The following is a 21810-nucleotide window of genomic DNA, read 5'->3' as shown; positions in this document are numbered from 1 at the left end:
TTCAATATTTCAGATCATCTGTTCAGATGATCTACACAGATGAGACACTGGAAAATTACGCCTGGTGTTCCAGAATGCAACCTGATTCATCCAAAACCAACACAAACTTTTCACTTCACCAGCTTTCTGAAACAATTGTAAGGCTGTAACTCCATCAGGCTCCATGTTTGCAGTTTGGCTAGTCACAGCTTGGTGAGTCCATCCACTACTACATGCCTTTCCACCAAGCATTACAGGTTGGGATGCAGTTGAAAACTGTGTCGATCTCAGGCAGAAGGTTAGGAATGAAGAAGGTCACAGACAAGGTCACAGATTTTTGTGTTTTGGCAGATTTAACTGGTGAAATTAGTTCAAAGTACTCACTATATGCTTTGCAGGTGAGTCGGCCATTTTGGTACAATTACAAATCATGATGAAAAAAATTAATGAAGAACTGAAGGAAATGAATGAAGGACATTCTAAAATCTTTCGGACTTCTGAGTCAGTAGGAATCCAAAATAGGCAAAAGAGCGAGTGAGAGGGGCGAGCAGGGCAGACATCACAACCTTTAGAAAATGAAGCTCAAGTATTCCCACCCACATTCATAACACTCACACTGCTATATTTTGGCTGATGCAACAATTTATGTACAGAGTGGAACTGAGTAGATACATATCTTGAGCTGACATGGACTTAAAAAAATAGAGAAGCTGAGGGGCCGAACTAAGTCGGCCAAAAACCTCATCTCACCGCATGTTTGTTCATCCGCTATTTTCGATTTCTCTTTGTGAAAGTGAATGTTCCTTGACAGGAATCTGGGCAATGGTGTTCTTGTGTAAACAGTAGCTTCCTGCCAAGCAGTTAACCTGGGTTCAATTCTCAGTTGTTTTTGCCATCTAACCATGGATGGCAGAATATTTGTGCCTCAACTGTCAACACCACAAATGTCCTATTAAGGCTGGACGTGGACGACCAACACGTAGGTCTCAATGGGATAAAAATCAATCTCTGCCTCGCGTTGTTGGAAGGACTCGAAGCTACAGGGGAAATCCCCAATGGATTTCAGTTCCATGGCCTTCATCACTCGTGCCTTCAGTGGATTTGTGAATGGTCAGAAGAAACCAGTTGTTTGAATCACGAGTGAATGGAATGGGCTACGTGCAGTGGCTGGGAATCGAACCCAGGTCAAGTGCTTGAAAAGCAGCCATCATCATTGTTGCTTGAAAGATGAGGAAGAGGTGATGTGATGAACTGATTTCTAATTCACCCAAAACTAAATTCCTGATGAAGTGGCTCAGTAACGTTGTTGTTGTGGCCGACTGGTTAAGTCGATGGACTTGAAATCCATTGGGTTGTACCTGTGTAGGTTCAAGTCCTACCAATAACGTTGGTGTGTGTTTAGGATGCTTAGGTCATTTTGAGTCTGCAGAACTGTCACATGACAATAGTGTTGTACGTTGAGGTGGAATATGCCGCATGAAGTGATGTTGTGTCCACCAGGAATCGCTCTGTGGAACCGTCACGTAACAGAGTGTGTGTGACTTCATTGGTCTTCAGCTGACTGGAGTTCAACCAGACTGTATGCCGTGACGGTCCAACAATTCAAGGCAGGGTCTGATCTTTTCATGCAGTTTCCTCAAAGTATTGGGTGAAACCCTTTGAATGCAGAAATCAAACATTCCAGTCCCCTGGGGAACGTACGGGCCGACAGCACTGTGAAATCACCAACCAATCACCTGCCCTACTAACGGTGAGGTTCGTCACGGAACCAAAGTGGATCTTCTTCCCAGGGTGGACTCTAACCACCAGCCTTTCCCACAACAGCCAAACGTGCTGACCAATTACGTCACAGAGACATGAGAATCTCTACAAAAAGAGAGACACTTTGAGAGCAGGAAGACATGTTCTGAAAACCATGGAAATGGAGTGATGGCTCAATTGAAGTTAGACAACACACTCTGCTGCTTCGTAGATACACATCTTGGGAATAACAACTCTGCACTTGCGATACAAAGTCGTTAACCAGACAGGTTTCACTGAACACAATAAGAAGCCCTACAAGAGCAGGGCATCAAAAACTAGTATAAGCTCATGTTGTTCCTCTCCACGGAAATCTTTAGTAAAAGGCGAAAGATTTATACGATCTGAAGAGAAACATGAGCGAACTACTGACACTGAACCAGAGAAAGAGTTGTATTCTTCCACATCAACCTTTAACTCATGGTGTTGTTCAGCCTTTGAACAAACCAGCACTTCAAGACAATCCTCTGAACCATCGTTCCAATAACATCTGTGAACTGGTGATCGTCTTCTGTTGTCAGTGACCTGTTTTGCACACATATAAGTGATCAGAACACAAAAGAGAATTTTCTCATGTTCTGAGTCGTCCATCCTACATCGTGCTGGTCTCGGTCACAAATATCATCCACAACTTTCCTGATGTTCGGGAAGAGGGGAAAATGGACACATATCGCTCCGTGGAAACACCACAAATAAAGGTCGTGCTAGGAGTCATGTTGCAAAGCTTGTCCCCCAAAACAGTTCAACGTTCATGAATGGAATGGAAATCCATATCACTTTTCAAAAAGAAAGTGCCTCGTGTGAGGCTCGAACTCACGACCTTCAGATTATGAGACTGACGCGCTGCCTACTGCGCCAACGAGGCCTGTGTGCTCATAGAAATGCAGCATGACTCAGAGGAAAGGCCAAGTGCATGGAATGGAGACCCACTTCTTTGGTAGAAAATACATGAAACAACATTCCCATCCATGAGGAGGATTGCGAAGAGACATCTCAGAGTAACTGCAACTCAGGACCTGCAGTGTTAAGGCTGGACAATGAATAAGTTCAAGAAGAAGTGTGATGAAAGGAAAGAATGTAAACACGTTACTCTTTCTAAATCTGAACCTTAAATATATTGGGAACAATGCCTGCAATGGACTAAGGGATTATTCTGGGAATTATTCCTGAAGGTCTTTGTGGGCAAAGAGGAAATGGCAGTGGCGGGTGTCAGGGCCTGCAAGGCCTTCTCTGCTGCCTAAAAAATATCTGAATCACACACTGATGTTCATTGTATTTTGTCCATGGATACTTATTAAATAATTCCAGATTGTCTGTCAGCTTCCTTTCATTGCTTTTCCCATGGTTGCACTGCTTCCAGAGGTGTGTTTTCATATTTGAGCATTTAACCAAACCACATTTCAGCTATTATCTGTTGCCAGGTTCAGAAATCTACTTGGAGGCCTCATCAACAGTTCTGCTGGCTCTGTAGCATAAAATAAGTACTGTTGCTTTAGCCAGTCTAGTTAAAGAGTCTAGTCAGTTTACACAACTTTGTGGTGATGAATTAATGCAACAATTAAATGCATTGTGTTAAATCTATTTATCCTGTGAGTTGATGTCCTGTTGTATGGTCGATATATACTTTGTTAAATTATCACCTACATATATATGTTTACATATCAATGTATGGTTTATATTTTGCAGACATTCTGTAACAGAAGACTCATCACCAACTGCTTCAGTGCCACTTCCAGGAGCTGACCAGAGGACCACTACCACAGACCACATGTTTTTGTCGCAGATGAAGCGTCTCCTTTGTGAACAAACAGTTATCAGTGCACCACAACTGCTCATTCAAGAGTCACCAACCTGTTTAACAGAGCAAAGGTCCTTGCATATTATAATTCATCTCTGCAATAAAACAAAGCTGTGTTCAACTCAGTTTGTTGACATTTGATTGATTTTGATTTTTTTCTGTGAAGCCATTTTCCACAAAAACAAATGTTCAATATCAAACTCTTTATTTGCAAAATATAAAATAACTCATTCATTTATACTCATCCAATACACACAGAATCATAGTCAGACCTGAAGTAAACTATGTAGGTGTGTTTTGAAGGATCTTCCCAGCAGGGACGAGGGTCAATAGAGGGGGAGGAAAGGGGGGCGATGTCTGGTTCCTTTCATGAGACTGTGGCTACAAAGGAAATAAATGAAGGGTCCAAATGATCCCAATTTCAGTCAGCTGTTGTTTTGTTTGATAAAATAACTAGTAAATGATGTGATCTTTTATTTGCGTTGACAATATCTGCATTGAAGCAACCAGGACCTTGAAAACTATCTCATCTTCTGAGCTGGGTTTGTGGAGGGAGTTCATGAGTAGATGCTTGAGCTCAGCATCAGCATCCGGGGACCCTCCCTCAGTTGCTCTCTTCCTTTGGTGTCCTGCACATAATGGAGGTTGGAAAGTTGGAGGAGACGCAGCAGCAGCAGCAGGTGAGGCAGGAGGAAGGCCCATCCTCCTCCTCTCATGAATGACAACAGAGTGTGATGACATCATTGTACTAGCTCTACACAAAAAAGCGATCCAGAAAGCTCTATATGTTTTCTTTAATATTTTGGCAGCATTCAGATCAGTTTTAAGGTTGGGATGTGCAATATCCTGTCATTAAAACAGTAAGTCAGTGGAGAATGAGGCATGTGATCTCAGGGGCTGGTGTTATGTCTCAGTGGCCACTATGGGGATCGAACCCATGGCCTTGGCGTTATTAGCATCACGCGCTAACCATCTGAGCTAACCGGCCAGTGGCAGGACTTATTGTATTGCTGTTCTGGAGATAAGGAGAGGAGCGAGGGAACAAGTTGAACAAATAAAGAAATAAAGAAGAGGAATAAATAAAGAAGAGGAAGATCACCACTGAGGTTCACAGATGACGAAGGAGAAGCAGTATTTTTTTCTTTTCATACATTTCAGGTGATATTATCATGGGGTCATTCAAGGCAAGCAAGCTGAAGTTGGACTCAACCAGCAGCCCTTTCTGGGACAGTTTGGTGACCCCTGTTTAAGAGGATTGTCCAGAAGGGAGATCAACATCATGTCTGTCGGAGTGAGTACATGAATGAAGTTTTTACTGCAAGATAAAGCAGATCGCGCCACAGAGCTATGCTACTATGCTATGCTATACCATTGCAACAACGCAGTGATTCTGGACCTCTCTAGTTAAACTAGTCAATAGTAGTATCATGTAGCAAGGCCATGGGTTCGATACCCACACTGGTCACTGTTATATTATATTTGCAAAACTTCCCCCATTTCATCTCCGTAAATCAGCAACTCAATGCTCATGCCTCAGTGAAGCTCCTCATAGAGGAAATGCCTCTCCTCTTCTGTATTTGCCTGACACCAGCCCCTGAGATCACACGCCTCATGCTCGACTCACAGTCATTTTACTGTGCAATCGAAAATAAATGTTTTGAAGACTGGGATATTGCACATCCCAGCCTCATAACTTGAAAAACTTTGGACCAATGTATTTGTTTTAGAACTTTAGGCTAAGGCTGCTCAGTTATCCGGGTCATCACGCAGCAAAGGTTTGAATCAGGTCAACCGGACTAGTAATAGTCAAAGAAAACGTTTGGCCTCCTATCCAGGAGGCTTCGTCAGTTCTACTGAGCTGGGTTGGAGTTCAGGCTTATATCAGGCCATCTGAATGGGACAAGATGTTGATGGACAGGGGTAGAGCCAATCCAGTGTGATGGGTGACAAGAGTCAGCATTATGCTAATGGAGATGTGTTAATGGGTCCCCGGCCACTGGTCATGGGTGTTGATGGGCCATTAATGCAAATGCTGAATGTAGCCCAGGTGGCAATTGGGGCTATTCAGATGATGATGCCACACTGTACAGGTGTGAAGGACCTCTCCAAGCCTAGATCAGTGGCTAAATCTGCCTGGGGAGGGTGTTCAGGACAGCATTGAATGAGGATGATCGATGGTGTCTCAGTCCTCCACCTCTGTTTACACAGGGTTTTTCCACTTTGACAAAAATGGCTTCTTTTACGCCTCTTTCAAACCACCGGTCAAAATGTGAACATTGCTGTGTTCAAAAGAGTGTTTCTTGTCCTCTCGATTTAAATGGACTGCTGAGTCTTGTCCAGAGGAGTTGGTTCTCTTGTGTTGGACCTTTTGTTTGATGAGAGCTTGTTTCGTTTCTTCAATGTAAAGGTCTGGGACTCTTGGCTGCACTGGACTACATAAACCCCATTGCTCCTTTTGTGGTGAGGCGTTTTGTCCTTGGGATGGACGAGTTTCTGTCTTAAGGTGTTGCATGGTTTGAACTGAACCCGGACTTCATGTTTGCTAAAGATTCTTCTGAGTTTCTCAGAGACCCCGGACACATAGGGAATAACAATGCCGTTATGGCGCTGGGCATTGTTTTCTTTGTCCTTTGTGTTCCCTTTTGATGTTTTGGTCAAGGCCATGTTGAGGTAGCCACATTTTTGAAGGGTATTTCTGATATGCTCCTTCTCTCTCCCCCTAGGTGAGCTGTGGTTTTGGGCTTGATGTTAGTTTTTGTTCTAGTGGGTGATGAGAGTCAAACTGGAGGTATTGGTCTGTGTGTGTGTTGGTTTCCTGTACACTTCGATGCTGAAGCTCCAGTCTGCTTCAACACAGTCCAGAGAAGGTAGTCTGTTGTTTTCCACATAATCTCGGGTGAATTTGATGTGTCCGTCTACCAAGTTGATGTGTTGTGTGAAGGGTTCCACTTCATCCTTTTAGATTAGGACCCAGGTGTCATCAACATATCTGAACCAACAGCTGGGTGGTGTGCCCTTGTAAGAAGCCAAAGCAGTGTTCTCAATGTCTTCCATATTCAGGTTCGAAACTATGGGTGACACTGGGGAGCCCATTGCACAACCGTGTTTTTGTCTGTAAAGGATCCATTGTATTGGAAGTAAGTGGTGGTGAGGCAAAGGTCCAACAATTCACATATGTTCTCTGGTGAGAGACTGGTTCTGTCAGGTAGACTGAGATCATGGCCGAGTTTCTTTCTTACCGTGGTGACCGCTTCGTTGGTGGGGATACATATGAAAAGGGACGTGACATCATATGAGACCATGGTCTCATCCGCATCTAGTTTAGTTCCCTGTATCTTTCGTGCAAAGTCTGTAGAGTTGATGATGTGGTGGGTGCTGTGCCCTACCAGCGGTGCCAAGAGTGGGGCTAGATGTTTGGCAATGTTGTGTGTCACAGAGTTATTGCTCTGCGGTTCACATATGTCTTTGTTGTTTAACAGGCTTTCCATCTTCCTGTGATAGTCAGTTGTGTTCATAACCACCGTGCATCTGCATTTGTCTGCCTGTGGGTTGTGGTCTCTGGTGTGAAGGACCTGTTGTTACGGGACATCAGTAGGAGGAATTTCCTTTGTTGTCTGGTTTTGCCCTTGGTGTGTTGTGTGAGGCTGATTGGCTGACGCACCATTTGAATCTAAAACCTTCCGTGGGGAAGGAACGAAAAAAAAAACAACAACACAAAAACCTCTTTTTCATTTTGTTCTCAGTGCAGCACAGTTTGGTAGCACGCAGTGCACAAACATTCTTCCCACGTTTTACTTCCACATCAAGGATGAAAGATAAGATTAGCTCGAGCTACCCAGGAGTCGAACCTGGAATCTCCTGATCCGTAGTCAGGCGCGTTATCCATTGCGCCACTAGCCCAGTGTTCTTGCTCAATTCCATATGAACTGACCTGAGTGAAAGTAGGGTATCAGATGCCTGAGAACATTCCAAAGCAGTTCAGCCCCAGTGCCAGAATGAAAAGACACTTTCTGTGCTTGGATCCTTGAAGCCTTGGGTGAACCACCTCCTGACAATGGTGCCTCCACTGCCATCGAAGTTTGACTCGCTTCGCTCAATATCCTGAGGATATTCCTAGTTTCCACAGCCACTGAATCAGGTGCCCGATGTAAATTAAGCAAACTGCATCAAAAAAAAAAAAAACATCAACTACGCGTCAGGGAATCGAACCGCAGTCTTCCGCGTGACAGGCGGAGATACTGTCCACTATACTAACAAGGACGCTGCTTAATCTCAGGGCCATGGGTTCGAGCCCCACGCCAACTTTTTAGCCACCTCATATGGAGATTGTCTACAAAATATTTCTGTCCTGTCTTGAACATAGATGCTGCAGCTGTGATGGATGAGGAGGACTCAACATGCCACGTGCCTCTTGTTCCACCCAAATCACTCACTGCAAAACATTCCTCTCCTGAGTCCTCAGAAGTTGGCCTGCTAGCCAGAGTCGACTTTTCAAGATACATTGATGCAAATAAAGATAAAGATTCATGGAAAACTGCTAACACTACCTTGACAGGGACCAGGGGTCTCAAAGCGGTCCTCAAAGGGCCACAGTGGCTGCAGGTTTTTGTTTCAACCAAGAACCAGGTGTCTCAAGGGTAAACTCACTTGATTGTCAGTCAGGTGCTGTTTTTTTCACCTGCACCTGATTGGTTAAACTGTCTGAGCTTGTTTGGTTGGGAGAAAAAAAACCTGCACCTTCCCGGCTTTTTGAGGACCAGATTGCCCACCCCTGGTCTCGTGGTTCGTAACCTGCGTTGTGGCCGCAGCAACTTACTGACTGAGCTACCGAAGCATGTGTTGAATCCAATACACTAGAATGTGATGCGATGCAGAAATGTCTTGAATCCTTGCTGGAGAAACAGACACTTTTGTGACGTTTCCAACTCAAGCTTTGACCAAATGGCCTCATTGTTTCCTGCACGAAAACGTCAGAAATTGAGAAACTGCACTGAGAACAAAACAGAGGAATACAAGAATATAAGACAAACATTATCACAAACTTAAAGCAAAGGAAAAGAAGAGGTTCCAAACCACCGTGGAAGGTTGTTATTTTATGTGTTGCAGTGATTGTTTTTTTTTTTTTTTTTAATTCCTTCCCCACCAAAGGTTTTTCAATTGCGTTGTCACAATCCCGTCGTTTTTTTTATCCCGCTTTTTATAATAATTATTTTCCGTGTATTTTGCAACTTTTGAGTCCAAAACCAATATTAAGGTGATGTTCATATTTACCCATTGCATTGTGATGCTAAATGCCATCAGGAACAGGTTGGTTAACAGCTGTTGATTCTTTTTTTTTTTCCTCCATTGAAGCTCCCCCTAAAGATGGACATGGTTGGGTCTAAAAAAATGGATGTAATATAAAAACGTGCCTGAAGATTCTATCCACAGAGATTTGAATGGTTCATCTTCCTGTGAAAAGAAGCCAGCAGAATCCTTGTCAGTATAGTGGACAGCATCTTTGCCCTTCACGTGGACGACCGGGATTCGATTGCCTGAGTTCATTTTCTTGACTTCAGGATGATGAAGACCGTCAGAGGAACACGGTTGTACTCAGCTCAGATGTGGCACAGCTCGTCTTCTTCCTGGTAATTTGCTTGTGGAAGAATTGAGTCAGAAACAGAGCAAAGGTATCAGGTAAAGAAGTTGAAAGAACTGAGAGAAAGTATTGGAGACCATACTTTCTCTCAGTTCTTTCCACCACATCAGGAGGCCTTGGTTGAATGTCTCAGCTGGTGACCACACCACAGCCAACTCTCAGTATCTCTTCAGTGTCACTGCTCACTCTCAGAGATATTGATCAGCTCCATGATGTTATGTTCATGACTAGCTTGGGATGAAGAAAACCACAAGATCAGACAAAATAGCATCTTGTAACAATTCCCCCTCTAATTCTGATGCCAATCAAAGCAGGAATACTTTTAAACAAAGGCACTTTCATCACGTGACCCAGAACCATGACATGGCAATGGTAACAGAGACAACTGAGTTAGAATGAGAGGAGATCGAGTGCCCCCCCACCTTTTTTATATCAACAAGACATTAGAATAATAACCCTCCCCCTTTTTTATATCAACAGGAAATTAAAATAATAGCCATCCCCCTTGTTTTATGACAGGAAGGAAAATAACAAAGGTCGAGGGGGGAAGCAACAACCTGTGTGATGCATGGGAGGGGTCAGCTGCATCCTCACAGCCGCAACAAATGGTTAGGCGCGGTAGGAGGTCAGGTAGGGTCTGCATTAGGGAGGGGTTTGATGTGGCTCTGTGGGATTACCTTAAGGACGAAATTGAGATATTGAAAATAAAACTAAAGTTTCAGCATTAGTCAATGTTCAAACTGTTTCTGCATTGTAGACTAAATAATCAAAACGTGTTAGTAGCTCCAATATTATTTCTGGTATAAACATTTTAGAAGTTATTTAACATCTTATGAAGCAGTGTTTCATTCTTGAAATATTTATTAAAGATAAAACAGTAGAAAGAAAACACTTTTTTAGTCTTCACTAATAGTTCAAATGACACAGCTACCCAACTCATGCACCATTTTTTTCAACATGTGTTTAAAACAGATAATTTCTACTTGTTTGAAAAATACTTTTAGTTTTCAGAAAATAAGGTGCAGTGAACAAGGATAAAACAAAAGCAAGAAATACTTTTTTCAGCATTAGTTCAAATGACACAGCTATCCGTCTCATATGAGTTTCTGTTGAATCAGTCTATTTAATTTTATACCATATGTGAGTTTGAAACAATGCATTTTTACTTACTCAGGAAATACGTTCAAAAAATGAGGTCACACAGTGGGGGAACAACAGCCATCATGCCTGACTCTTTCTTAGACACTGAAACAGTGTCCGTGATAACCGGTTAATTTGCTGAGGAGATGTGAGTTCTTTCCCGGACGGTTGAATCTTCAAAAGACACAATCTGAAGACAGAGAGGTCTGTCTGAAGACAAACCTCATTGGTCTGTCTGACGGCAAACCTCACTGTCTTCAGACAACATTGTTCAGACAAAGTTCACACAAACACACACACACACACACACACACACACACACACACACACACACACAGGTCACCCACCCCTCCTTTTCAAATAGCATCATTTGACAGGGGAAAAAGTTTACACCTCTGAGGTATCTAGCAAACGCTGAGCTCTTCCAACATTGTCTTATCAGATCAGACCACATTTTACATCAGTTCAGGGGTAACCTTTGCTGTTGACCAGACCTTCCAGAGCTTCATCCTCCTTTTCAAACGGACTCCAGTCTCACTATGGATGACTCTTCCTCTGCACGCCGTAGGTGAATATATATATATATATATATACACATATATACATATATACAGGGTTACCACGAGGTGGAAGACTCCACCATCACCGACCCTATTGGCGTTCTATGCTGCAACAACTGTAAAGCAACAGCTTGAATGCAGAGTACGTACGCTTGAACGTCGTCTACATCAACGCAAAATACAGAGTCGTTGTCTAGCGCTTCAAGCACGTAGATATCGACGGTTGACGAGAAATCTTTGTGAAGGTAAGATGAACAACTTTTTCAATGAGTAATCAGCTGGGATGTATATGTCTTATATATTATCGCTACAGAAATCGTCAGGAAGGACATCACAAATAAAGCGCTGGTGTCGTGAGGCTCCTACAACTACAAGGACCTGGTGGTAACAGACGTCGTGGACTGACCTGACTGAAGTTCAACCACAGTAAGGTCCATTTGGAGCGTGATTATTTAAAAGAACCGCAGGGCATTGTGTTTTGAAGTTGCTGTTTTGTTAATTTTAAATTATTATTTTATTGTTAAATTATGGCCAACCATGATGGTTTTCCTTCTGGTTCTGTCCCTGAATCCACCCACAACCAGAACACTACACCACACCTCATTGACCAGAGTGCTTCACCGACACGTATGTTTCTGTCTGTCTTGTTTGACGACATGTCTGAGGAGGATGTAGAGCTGGTCTAAGATCCAAGTGTAAATGAAAACATGGAGTCCATTTTTTTCCCTGAGCGAGAGGATGATCGTATTTTAAATATGGTTCCTGCATCATCTCACGAGGGTAGGGCTGATACCTCTTTAGACAATGGCGATTGGTTAGGTTTGTTGATAATCTACAGACGGCTGATTCAGGGACACCTGCTCTTGACCCTCTGATAGATGTGTCTGGCTCTAGCTGTAGCAATGACAATGTTGACAGTGATTCGGTTCAGGAAGGATGTTGCATTAGAGGTACCGGTATTGAATCAGAAGTCATAGAGCCTTTTAATACAGATAGGCTACGAAGGGTGCTAACACGCCCTGCTGTACCCGGTACTCCTGATTTAGCTACTTTCTACAGAGGTTTGATGCAACAGGTCAGAGAGTTGGCTGATGAAGCACAGAGACTGGCAGATCGAGAGAATGTGGTTCCGCTTGAAGTGGTAGGTGAAGATGTTCAAGAACACATTAATGTTGTGGTTGAAGGTGACGGGGGAAATATCTACCCTGCTTTTGAGGACCTCCTGAGCAACACCGTGCAATCTGACAGAGTCATCGCTATGGGTAAGAGAATTGAATTAATGGTCCAAAATGTGCATAATCCTCGAGGTGGCGCTAAACGCAAACTCGAAAAGACACTGGATGCCGAAATTATTGGTAAAAAAAGACAACATCTCTTTGCAGTTGGTGGTGATGGAACTGATCAGCTTTGCTTAGCAAACAGCCTTTCTTGTCTCCTTAATCCTCCTTAATTAAGACTCCACCATCACCGACCCTGTATATATATATATATATATATATATATATATATATATATATATATATATATATATATATATATATATATATATATATATATATATATATATATATATATGGCTGTTTTCAGGACCAACTTTTTAAAACCAGACACATTAGCCATACCATGTCCCAACAATTACGTAACAAGAGGTTCTCAGTTGCTTCCATCCAGTGGTTTTAATGGAAATCACACAGACAGGGCCTTTTCATACAACATGCCTTGAACCGTGGGGAGGTGGTGTTTGGCCAATATTTTGACGGTTATGCTGAAGTTGACGGTGTTAAGCAGGCCTGGGAGTTTTATGGATGTTTCTTCCACGGTTGTCCTTCATGTGTTGACCCTCATGAGGTCCCCCTGAATTCTACTCTGCTACGATGGAGAGAGAGCAGGCATTAAAGTCTGATCATGGGGTGCATCTTATTACCATCTGGGACCACGAATGGTGTTCGCTTCGACAATCGTGTGACGATCTCAGAGATTTTCTCTTAGATTTTGACACCCCTGAGCCTCTCAACCCTCGTAATGCCCTCTACGGCGGTAGAACCAGCACTTTAAAGCTGCATTACACGGCTAAGCCTGGTGAAAAAGTTTATTACGCTGATGTCACCTCTCTGTATCCTTACGTCAACAGCACATGTTCCTACCCCCTAGGTCATCCTCGAATAATTCACAAGGACTTCGGGGATCCCAGACAGTACTTTGGTCTCATCAAGGTGGTTGTCTATCCACCTAGGGGTTTATATGTACCTGTTTTACCCTACAGAGGACCAGGGGGTAAATTACACTTCACGTTATGCAGTATCTGTTCAAGTCGTAATGTTCAAGACAATGACTGTATGCATAATGATGACGTGCTTTGACAGGCGTCTGGGTCACGGTTGAGTTCAACAAGGCTCTGGACAAAGGATACAAGGTGGCCAAGATTATTGAAGTATGGCATTTTGAGAGATCTAGCAATTGTATTTTCACAGGTTACATCCGTACATTCCTGAAGGGCAAGCAGGAGGCTTCTGGTTACCCTGCTGAGGCCGTTGATCAGGAAAGCCGCGACAAATACATTCAGGATTATCAAGCCCATCAGGGGATTTTGCTTTGTGCTGATAAGATTTGTCACAAACCTGCAAAGAGACAGGTGGCTAAGGCTTGTCTGAATTGCCTTTGCGGCAAGTTCTGTCAGAAAGAGAACATGTCTCAGGTTTCTGTAGTGTCAGACCCCAACGAGTTTTTCAGTTTCTTGTTTTCAGGGAAATACGAGGTCAGCTACTTTAACGTGCTGGATGAGAAAAGTTGTGATCCAGTGGCGTTACAAGGGTCCCTACCCTCCTGGTAAAAGCAGAAATGTTTTTATCAGAGCTTTTACCGCTGCTTATGCTCGTCTGAAGTTGTACAGTTACATGGAGAAATTGCAGGAGAATGTTCTCATGTTGACACAGACAGCTTGATATATGTGGTGAAAGACGGCGAGACGCCTTTAAAATTAGGTAACTATCTCGGTGATCTGACTGATGGACTCGACGGGGATAGCATCGAGGACTTTGTTTCGGCGGGTCCAAAGACGTATGGTTATAGGACCAAAGGACAGAAAAAGGTTGTAATGAAAGTTAAAGGTATCATGCAAATAAAAGAGTCTTGTTAGCAGATAAACTTTGACTCCGTCAGAGATCTTGTAAAGGGCTATTTACAGAATTCACCTGATGGGATGCTTGAGACCCATCAACACAACATTGTGAGGGATAAAAAGAACATCACAGTAGAAATCAGATCACTTACTAAAAGACTCCGGGTCGCGTACGATAAGAGACGATTGTTTTCGGAAGGCACAACCGAGGTTTGAGTGGATGAGTGGGTCATTGTGGAAGAAATTCATTTCGATCCACGTATGAAAACGCCATTTTCATGTCTAGTGGTGGGACCATCAGGGTCAGGAAAGACCCATTTTCTAAAATGTATACTTGAAAATTGTGAACATGTTATCGATGATGTCAATTGTAAATAAATATTGTATGTATTTATACTTCTTTTCAACCTACGTACAGTGAATTGCAAAATATGAATAAAAATATCAAATTCATTGAAGGTTTAACTGAATGTTTTGAAAATGAAGATGTATTTCCTTCTGATAGAAAACATTTGATTATTCGTGACTGTTATTTTTGAAGCTTCTGAAAACCCCTAGGTTGTTCGCATTTTTACTCAGTACAGACATCATAAAAATATGAAGATGCTTTGAAGATGCTACAGCTGGCGCTCACAGGTACTTAATTGTTGATCTAACACCCTCATGTCCAGAACGCTACAGACCTCGGACTGGGATACTTCATCAACGTCACACTGTGTACATACCAAAAACGTCTGCTTAAGTTTTGTCAGCGCGTATAAAAAGAAACGCAGGTTTACTCAAGGAACTATACCATGCTCCCTCAAAGAAACGTGAAGATATTTTGATGCATAGTTCTCGGGACTTTATTCAAGCTCTCGGCGAGATCGCCCTGAATGTTTTGAAGGGGAATGTTTTGTTGTTGCAGTCTCAGTTCAAAAAACAGAAGAAAAACATCAGACTCTTGGCTAATGAAAAGGCGTGTGTGAAGCGTAAACGAAGTATTCTTAAAAAGCAATCGGGAGGATTAATTTTGCCGTTGCTAGCGGCTGCCGTTCCAATCATTGGAAACCTAATAGGAGGACTTGTAAAGAAGTAAAACACTATGAAGACTGTCCAGAAAATATATCTCGTCTCTCCTCAGCAAATTAACCAGTTATCACGTCCAACCTCCGACATCCGTGAAACTGCCAAAGACGAATTGAATGAGAAGATGAGGACCATTCTAAATGATTCTCAGTTATACTCGTATGAGAAGATTAAAAAGTATGATGCTCTATTGCAGAGATATTTAACCTTTACTAAACAGGATAAGAGAGACCACAGGAGAGTAACTCTGACTTTACGAGACGGATCCAGCGATCATCCCCACGACTCTGACAGTCGTGTCGAAAGTGTTCTAAAAACACCCTCTGTAACAGATGACTTGGGTCAGGATATTCTAAATAGCCTTCTGTCAAAAGCTCGAAGAAATGCTGAATACATTATCCAGAGGATGTCCAAAAACGGTGATGGTTGGAATATGAATGGCGAATTTATGTATCAAGGAAATGCTGTAAAAGGCTCTCATGTGATTGCTATCTTCAAGTACCTTTCCCTACTGTATAAGAAAACAAGTTCTTCGTTACCTGAGGGATGGTCCGAGTTTCTCGTCACATGATTAAAGCTAAACATCCCTCTCACACTGCTGTCCAATCCTGAAGCGAGGGCTCAATATCAGAGACTTAAATCGAATTCTATCTCGCGAAAGAAAAGTATAGCTGAGAGCTGGTCTCCCGACCCAAAGGATCCTGAAGTGACACCTCGACGACGCTTGACGCGTGTAGTGACCAAAGGAAAGAAATTGTCTCTAACACCTCGATGGGTTTCCTGAATAATTGGCATGTACACAGTTAGTCTTTTCATCAATAAAATGTTTTATTGAATTACTATGAGATTACAGATTTTTCTTTTAAACACACGCACAAAAAATAAGATTAGTCACACGTTACAATAGTCTTTAAAATACAGAAGAGAACAGTTTTGTTGTTTCCACGGACAGTGTGCACATCTTTTTAAACATTGTTGATGTCCTTTCACAAAGTTGTATACCATGAGGTCGTTTTTCAAGGTATTGTCACTGTATAGACCGAATACTTCTTCGATACACAGCCCTCTAGCACGATGACAGAGGTAGAAGACGCAATGATGACCACATACAAACGACAGAGGGTGCTGTAGTTGACCATTGTTGTACTTGATGTCGCCTGAATGTTTCTTTTCTCTTCTATTTTCAGGGTAATGTGCAAAGTAGGGCCCCATTCCAAACGAGTCAAAGAAAGTTGTTCTACCGTCTTCTTCGAGAGTTAAAGCCAACCAGTGCTCTCCTGGTTTATGTGCCAGATGTGTGTTGACGATGAAATATGCAGGCAGTCTGAGGGCGTGAGTCAATTGAGGCAACTTTATCCGACAGCCATACACCGTAAAATGTGTCGCCCAAGAGACCTCTCAGCAGCCTCTGTAACTGGAGACTAGCCATAACTTTTTAATAATAGTCCACCAGCACTTGTCTTTTCGCATCAGTCTCCAGAATGGAATCATAACAAGCGTACACAGTCAGGGTTACGGTGTTTGGTGAAGCAACTTTGAATCTCAACTCCAGTCTTAAATTCCGATTTGAGACAGGGGAGAGAGCGTCGTTGTCGTTGGCTGGATTGAGATTAAATGCAAACAGCGAATAACCCCTGTTAAAACCTTTGCGGTCAATACTCAGAGGTAGATCCTTTAAATGTCTTCCTGTAGCTAGAATCATGTTATAAAACCCTTTGACTGCCATACTGTTATTAAACTGAGGTTGAAAAGCGGCCATCCTGACAGAGGGCTAGATATTCAGTGTCGTAATGATGAAAATTGAACGGGGAGAGATCTCTCCTACTGGAAAATACTTCATGATGCACCATCCCTAAAACCACGTATTTAGGTATTGAACCCAGAAATATATTCTCCTGGTTGCATATTCTCGAGTTTCTAGAATGGAGTATGATTTTACATTGACTCGAGAGAGTGGGTAGAGAGCATTTCCATTTAACAAACCCGCTGCATGACCTATTCTCACAGCTGGCGAAACAGTGACTTTCTTCACAAACAGAGAGGCGCCGAGGATTTTCAGACGAAAGGTGGAGTCGCGGGGTCCGGTCAGGCAGAAGGCATCATTCGCCCTGGTGAGTTTAATTCTTAAATCGACCGAGTTTAATAACAGTCTCTCGCAGAAAAATATGTTGCTGTGCAGAGGACCGAGAAGATGTACTTCTCTGGTTCTGCTCGTGAACTCTGCCCGTTTATTAAGGCCTATTAAGTGTTTCAATCATAGCTCTGTAGGGGTGAGTGGAACTGGACTGCGAAATCATTCGATCCTCCAGAACCACATCACACTGATCAAAGATTGTGTTTAGAGGATAATTGATGAGACTTGATGAGCAGATTTCTGGTGTAGAAGTGCCATGTCACCGTATATAAGTTTTTTTAAAATATATCAGAGCTCCCTCTAGACTTCCTCTTGGCCCGTTTGCTTCTGTCAACTGACTTCTTTCTTTTTTTGTTTGTACGTTTATTTGAGCTCTGTGTTACACATCGTCCTGGAGGGCGTCTCTTTGTTCTTCGTGATAAGACGGCTATACCGCCTGACCCTTCCTGTCTGTTGATCGCTCATTCCTCTCACGGTACGGGTGAACATATCCGAGGCTATGTTACCCACTGCTGATTTGAGATGGGGTTTCGCTATGGCAATACCTCTTTTCAACAGAAGTTATACAAACCGAAACATTTTTGAGAGGAGGGAACCGATGCCTCGTCGGTACATAACCGGGGCACCGTAGAAACCGGGTAGATCTCCGCCCACCTATTTTTCATAATATTGTACAAATCTGTGCGGGTCGTCTCTTATTTTCAATATTTTCAATATGATTCTTGGCAACCGGTAAACAGTAAGCCGGGTTAAAATGTTGTGTGATTATAATTGACTAACTACCCTTGATTTCCACCGTTCTTAAAAGTGGTGCATGTGCGTCCCCGACATGCTGCGGTCTTACAATGTCGCTTAACAGTAGAGATGGTAAAACCCCGCTTTTAAATCAAATGGATGGGGCGCTCTGAACTGTTGTTCAGGGGTTGTTAACAGCACCTTCTATTTTAGCTTACTGCTCCTGCCACCCAGAGTGTACAATTACACTCTGTGTATGAGGGGTTGTTAATGCTACATCTTCACAGCCCATTCATTCATTCATTCATTCATTCATGCTGGATAAACCCCGGACGTGGCGGTGGCGTAGGAACTCTCATAGGCAGGTCCGGAGTGAGGCCCTGGCGATCCGAGATATCGACAGGACTCACCTCCTTCCGTCATACCGAAGCAACATCGCCGGTGACATTGCAGGCGGTTTAGTGCAGCAAAACGTGCATCTCCTTGACGGCCGTCTGGTAAAGGAGCCAGCGGTGCCAGTCAGACGTCCGGTGTGGATGGCCATGGTAATTGCCCATGGTTCTCAGGTCAGGCCACATTGCAAGGCTGGGGGTTAGACTTTGTGGTCAAGATGAACTCATAGGTGTTCAGGAGTCCCGGGAGATGGTCCGGACTGCGCGACTCTGCCTCCTGTGCACACACACACACTCACATGAGGGTGCGCTGCAACCTGTTCAAGCTAGGGGTTTGTTGGTCACAGTGCTATCCAGTTTCACATACTGCTGGTGCCTTGGCATGTTTTTGCAAGCGAATTAAGTGCAACAAAATGCGCAGTACCTTGACGGCCGTCCGGCAAAGAAGCCAGAGGTGCCAGTCAGGATGTCCGTTGGACCGCCATGGTTTTTTCCCATGGTTTCCAGGTCAGGCCGCATTGCCACGCTAGGGGTCAAGCCTTGTGGTCAAGATGACCTCATGGGTGATTCAGAGTTCAGGGTTCCGGATTGCTCACCTGTGCTTCCCCTTCATGCTGGATACACTCAGATTCCTTTCATCGACCCCTTGGCCCTGGAGTCGCCAAGGACTGCGTTGCTTCTTGCACAGTTTGTGTCAAGCTGCGCTTTAGTGTTTGGATCACTTGTCTCCTTCGGTTCATCCTAACAAAGACAACGTTAACAAGCATATTGTTAGGTTGTTGTACTATCTCAAATCCAGCACAGTTATGCGGCTAACTTCTTCTGAAATTATGGAAGTGACTTGTCGAGCCATGACAACACTTTTCTCTGACAGTGTGAATCGTGCCACCCCCGAACCACAGTATGGCCGGGGGTGGTCACTGTTCTGTTAACTCTGTCCGGGGGATGAGGTGATGCAGGTACAGCTGACTGCCAACATCGGACCATCCTCTGCTCCAGGGTCCAGTGCGCCTCTCGGAGGAGTTTAAGGTCCCCCAGGAGTCAGCGCATGAGACCTCAAAATGCATCGGGCCTTATATTCAGCCTGCAAGCCACCACAGCAAACCGGAGAAGAAATTATTCAATGGGCGTGTCTCCTCAACCCACATGGGAGAACGAATCAAATGTATTTAGACTGTATTAGACTGTAGACTGTATTAGACTTCATGTATTCCCGTGAGTGCACTTAGAGCTTGTGTGACTGGAGTCGAGGCCTTCAGGAAAACAGATAAGCTGTGGGTGACGCTGGCAGGTGGTAATAAGGGTCAACATTCAGAGGTGTTTCTTGGCAAATATCTGCCAATAGCCTCCTGGGCTTCCGTCTCAACTTTTGCTGATTTGTTTGACGTAGGCTGCTTCTACTTTACCTCACGTTGTCCTGTCTGCATGTGCTTCCAGCAGCTCTGGCCAATAAATGAGAGAATCGTTAGCTGACCGAGGGAAGGTTATCTTCATCTATATCCAACTTTTTCCTTCGGTCTAGTGGTGCAGCGCCCCTCCACCAGAGCTGAGCGAACTTCAGGAGCGCTGATGCTTTTGTATTGTTGGTGCAATAAAGTGTTTCTCTTCCGCAGTGCTTCGTCATAGGCCAAACGTGTCTCCGCTGGTGAGTTGTCCCTCCAAATATGGACGGTTATTAATGCCAATTGTGGTCTTCCACATTGGGCTCAAACTAGTGCTGTGGCTGTGGGATGGCATCAGGTTCCCCAGTGTAGTCGCCGGAGCAGGGAAACACCTGATTTGGCACCGAGCGGGCCCCAGTGGGACGCCCAGACCCACTGTATGGAGGGTTATTGCTGCCACTTCACTACATTCGGACGAACAACATTTTGTTCGACCTTGGGGGTGATGTATAGCGGCAGGTCTCTTGGCCCACAGGGTCAGGCGAGGTGCCTGGCGGGGATGCATCCATCGGCATGTGTCCTCCTCTTCTACACGTTCAAGTTCTTGGTCCATGGTTGAGACCAGCAGGCAAAGCGAGAGCTTTGTCTCCTGTTCTCAATATTCCTCTCGTCTCTGCTACACTCGGACTACGGTCAAAGCAAGATGGAAATAAAGAACAATTGAAAACTCCCAGGATAAGACACAGGGAGAGATCGGTGGGGGTATATCCATCACCATCACATCATCCATGGACATTGTGTTTACTGTCCGAAAGCCTCCTTCTCTCACTCTGATCACAGGTTTTCTGCACTGTTAACTCGATGTCCAGAAAAGACTCAGAACATGAAAATTTCACCTGCCACTATAGCAGAATTGATCTATCAAGTAAGTGAAGCACTAATTCCACCTGTTTGAAGTGGTTTCAGAGAGTTATCAACATTTTTATTTTTGTCTGTATGAAAACCAACTTTTCTTTGGCTAAAAAAAATAGTTTTCTGCTCTGTTCACTCACTGATCAGAAAAGCCTCTGAGCATGAAAATATCAGCTACAACTATCGGAAAAATACCCTTTCTAGTATATTCAACACTAAATCTACCTATCTGAACTTGTATTTCAGGGAGTATTGAACTTTTTTTTTTCCTCCTCTGAAACGCAGCTTCTCTCAGGCTGAAAATGTGTTTGCCGCACTTCACTCACTGCTGAGGAATGCCTCAGAGCATGAAAATTTCACCTGACTCTATAGCAGAAAGGGTCTTTCTAGTAACTGCAGATCTCATTCAACCTCTCTGAAGTGGTTTCAGAGAGTTATCAACATTTTTATGTTTATCGGTCTGAAAACCACATTCTCACGGGCTGAAAACGCAATTTCTGCACTGTTCTCTCACTGATTAGAAAAGCCTGAGAACATGAAAATATCAACAGCAACTATAGGAAAAAGACTCATTGTTGAATATTCAGCAGTAAATGTACATTTCTGAACTGTTTTTAGAGGGTTATCAACAAGTTTATTTTTGGCGGTCAGAAACCCATCTTCTCTTGGGCTGAAAACGCGTTTGCTGCACTGTTCACTCACTGCTCAGCGATGCCTCAGAACATGAAATTTTCACCTGAATTTACAGCGGTAGCGGTCTTTCTAGTCGCCGCAGAACTAATTCAGCATGTCTGAAGTGATTTCAGAGGAATAACAACATTTTTATGTTTGTGGATTCTGAAAACCACCGTCACTCGGGCTGAAAACGCGTTTTCTGCACTGTTCACTCCCTCATCAGAATATCACCTACAGCTATAGGAAAAACACTCTTACTCGTATATTCAACACTAATCCTCTACGAACAGGACGCTGCGAATGGCCTACTAGCAGCCGAACCGTTCCACATTTCCCTCTTCCAAGCCATGGGATGAGTTTGACGAGAGCCAGGCGCTGCTATGAGGTGGATCTGTAGACTGTCTTGCCAGAGTTGGCTGAGTTCCGTGTGGTGGAATCAGGGAGGTTCCCGCTTGATCTTCACCCGCGCCTCATGGCAT

The 21810-nt window shown here is 43.6% G+C and overlaps 4 non-coding genes across 4 annotated transcripts; 1 reads left to right on the top strand and 3 right to left on the bottom strand.

Annotated features, from left to right (window-relative positions):
- The first annotated feature begins 1284 nt into the window (after positions 1-1284).
- Positions 1285-1366, top strand: trnas-uga (transfer RNA serine (anticodon UGA)). The gene has a single exon. It is a non-coding gene; the product is annotated as a tRNA-Ser (tRNA).
- Positions 1367-2031: 665 nt separating this feature from the next.
- Positions 2032-2142, bottom strand: LOC128746858 (U5 spliceosomal RNA). The gene has a single exon (XR_008412601.1). It is a non-coding gene; the product is annotated as a U5 spliceosomal RNA (small nuclear RNA).
- Positions 2143-2571: 429 nt separating this feature from the next.
- trnam-cau (transfer RNA methionine (anticodon CAU)) lies at positions 2572-2644 on the bottom strand. The gene has a single exon. It is a non-coding gene; the product is annotated as a tRNA-Met (tRNA).
- Positions 2645-7404: 4760 nt separating this feature from the next.
- trnar-acg (transfer RNA arginine (anticodon ACG)) lies at positions 7405-7477 on the bottom strand. The gene has a single exon. It is a non-coding gene; the product is annotated as a tRNA-Arg (tRNA).
- Positions 7478-21810: the final 14333 nt, after the last annotated feature.

This window comes from Synchiropus splendidus, chromosome 15 (genome assembly GCF_027744825.2).
Source record: "Synchiropus splendidus isolate RoL2022-P1 chromosome 15, RoL_Sspl_1.0, whole genome shotgun sequence".
Taxonomy (NCBI): Eukaryota; Metazoa; Chordata; class Actinopteri; order Syngnathiformes; family Callionymidae; genus Synchiropus; species Synchiropus splendidus.
Note: the sequence above shows the minus strand (reverse complement) of the source record. Positions and strands in the feature narration are given on the sequence as shown.